The sequence below is a fragment of the Neophocaena asiaeorientalis genome, unplaced genomic scaffold (genome assembly GCF_003031525.2).
Source record: "Neophocaena asiaeorientalis asiaeorientalis breed wild unplaced genomic scaffold, Neophocaena_asiaeorientalis_V1.1 scaffold5, whole genome shotgun sequence".
NCBI lineage: Eukaryota > Metazoa > Chordata > Mammalia > Artiodactyla > Phocoenidae > Neophocaena > Neophocaena asiaeorientalis.
The window spans coordinates 4580155-4583172 of record NW_020174698.1 but is presented as its reverse complement, the minus strand read 5'-3'; the positions used below and the strand labels follow the sequence as shown (position 1 = coordinate 4583172).

The 3018-nt window shown below is 43.4% G+C and overlaps 1 protein-coding gene across 3 annotated transcripts in view; it reads right to left on the bottom strand.

Moving 5' to 3' along the window:
• The window catches only part of STX7 (syntaxin 7), a 48891-nt gene extending 48607 nt beyond the window's left edge, over positions 1 to 284 (bottom strand). For 2 of the 3 annotated variants that reach the window (XM_024759151.1, XM_024759153.1), the window contains exon 1: positions 180 to 284. The gene's annotated coding sequence lies outside the window, so the exon portion shown is untranslated. The remainder of the gene's footprint in view (positions 1 to 179) is intronic. The other variant, XM_024759152.1, reaches the window with a different exon arrangement.
• Positions 285 to 3018: the final 2734 nt, after the last annotated feature.

Genomic DNA, 3018 nt, shown 5'->3' with positions numbered 1-3018 from the left:
GGGAGGAGCGCGCTCCCGGCGCTGGGGCAGCGCCGGCCCTCCGACTCCCGAAAGCCTGCCGCGAAGCGCAGGGCGGCGGCCACCTGACAACGCGCACAAACAAGGTGGCGCGGCAGCCACGGGGACACGCGCTTTCAGGGCGCCCAGCCAGGGACACCCCCTCCAGAGACTCCTCTTACCCCGACCTCCTCGGCTTCCTTCTCCTTCTTTGGCCCCGGCCACCCAAGGGCCCCAGAGCCGCCAACAACGAGCCTCAGCTGATGGGTGGAGGCGCTGGAACGCCCACTGCGCATGCTCTCAATCCCTCCCTGGGAAGGAGGCGGGGATAGCCCTCCTCTTATTGGCCAGCGGGGTTGAGTGACAGAGGCCCTTCCCCGCCCCCTCTGGTTCTAAGCTAAGGAATAGGGGTTCCAGCAAAACTGCAAGGGAGGTGTTCTTTGAGGCCTGACGTGTAGATGGTGAACGCCTTAGCCTGCGTGTAAAAAAGAAGAGGAGGGAATGGAGAGCAGCTGTTTTCTTTATCAGGTGATGCCGGCCTCCCTAGACTCGTGTCTTCAGTCCACCCCATCAACTCACGCCTGTCTTGTTTCCTAACCCTTAACCTCAGTAGAACATATTCGCAAGTCCATTAAAAAATGTGAACGCAAATACGCAGTTCTAGCAGGAACAGTGACTGGAGTCATTTCCGTGTGCCCACTTAGTAACCAAGTTTTCGTAGCACACTCAAGTCATATGAAGCATCCTTGAAGGGCAGGAAGTAGTTTCAACAGGATTTGAAAAGAGCAGAGAATGTTCTCATGATAAATATTCAAACATAAAGTAATTGTTAGATAAAAAGCATCAGTTGCTTCAGGTGAGAGAAATACCAAATTAATTAATTAGGCCTTTGTCTGTATTAAGGCAATAATATTTTCTGAAAGGATCATCAGGACATCAAAAGTCCAGATGGACTAAGGTGGAAAAAAAAACTAAAGCCAGAATATTTTGAATTGGTACCACATGAGCAAATTCTAGTTTGTTTAGAATTATACATACATATGTGCATAAGTGAGTGAGGTCAACCAACGATAAGAAACACTTTAAGAGGCTCTCCGTTTATTTTTCATTTTTCTACTTTTAAGAGAGAAATGGGAACAAGAAAATTTTTCTGTTTCTCATTTTTTCCAGAAGAAAACTGTGGTATAAGTGTGGTAATAAGCAACAACTTATACTCTGCGTCTGTGAAGAGGGGGCAAGAGAGAGATGGGCAGGCTGGCCAAACAGAAGGCACACACCCCATCGAAAGGGGCAGCATGATTCAGCTAGAGCCGATTGTAGACTTTTAGGAATAATTGGCCCAATGTGATCAAGTTATCTGTTTTGTCAAGATACAGTGTAAATTCTAATTTTTATGTGAAAAATCTTTTTTTTTTCAGTATTCATAAGTTTTTATAAAACATTCTGTGATCAAATAAAATACATATATCAGCCTTTGTAATAGGCGATAGTTTCAGCCATAGAGTATTAAAGCTGGAGAAAGCCTACCAGAAAAGCTACCTCTAATTCCTCATTTCACAGATGAAAAAATCTGAAGCCCAAAGAAATGTCATCAAAATCACACAAATAATTATGAGAAGCACAGATCCAGATGACCTAATTCAGAATCTTGATTTCTTCCTACCATATAATTCACTCAGCACATGTTCACTGGGAATCTGCCATGTGCCAGGGACTGCGACAGGCACTGCAGATATCAAGATGAGTAGGATACAGTACTTTCCCTCAGGTTGCTCAAAGAGTGAGATCCTTCCCAGACACTGCAAGAGATGCTGTGATAAAGATTTGTACACAGCACAGAGGGAGCCCAGAGATGAGGACGACTTACTGTGGGGTCAGGGACCATTCCAAAAGGGAAGTGTTAATAGAATCCTGAAAAATGTAAGACTTCACTGGGAAGACAAGATGGGAAAGGACATTCTAGCCAAAAGGAAGAACACATAAAACTTCATAAAATCACAGGGAAGTTCAAACTCTCAGGGATCTCTTCTAATTTTCATTAGACTAAAGCAGAGTGGGTGGAATGGAGGGGCATCAGACTAGAAAGTCAAGTGGAGTTTATATAATGAAAAGCCTGTATATCATGTTAAATGAATATCTAATAGGAGTTAAACTATGAAAGCAAAGGTGTGATGTCCTCATAATTCCATGCTCTGAAGAAACCTTTGGAGAATGGGTGAAAATAAAGGGAAATAAAAGTGAGAGAGAGTTTTGACCACTTAGGAGGCTGTTGCAATGGTAGCATCCCCCAATTAAGAATCTCCCCAATATCAGAGATATTGAAGGACTGTAGTAAGGCAAATACATTGGAGAAAAGGAGGTGAGGACTGCTTTGAGAAATATTTAAGAAGACTTGGAAATCAATTAGATATGGAGAATGAAAGCGATGACTCCTCTTTTTAAGACACAAAACAGCAGAACATGATGTAGCTGAGATCTAAGATTGCTGATAAAGCAATTGCAGTTTGAGGATGGAGATGGTGGAATGAGGGAGCAAAGTGACAGTAAGTTTAGCTTGGGATGTGTTGTTGTGTTGAAGATTCTGGGGAAGTGAGAGTCAGAGATGTCCAGGGTCCTACAGGTACTTGAGAATGTGAGCTGGAGTTCCGGATAGAGTTCTGGTTGGAGCTATGGGAAGAGATGAGCTCACTGACCCTAAGGATGGGGTGTTGTGGACTTTCTGTGTTTAAGGGAGGGCAGAGGAAGAAAAACCATGAAAAGGAGTAATCAGAGATATAGGAAGTAAACCAGGAAAAGGTGTAGTAGAGAATGAAGGAAAACATTTCAAAAAAGAGGGAATGGTCTATGATAGCACATGTCACAGAAAGTTCAGGTAAATTAAGAACCAAAAGTTGTGCATTGGAGTTGGAAATTAGGAAGTGGTTGGTAAATTTAGGAACAGGCATTTCAGTCATTCAAGGAACTATCATGCAAAGAATTTACATTTACGTAGTGTCTGCTGCGCTATCCAAACATCCTATC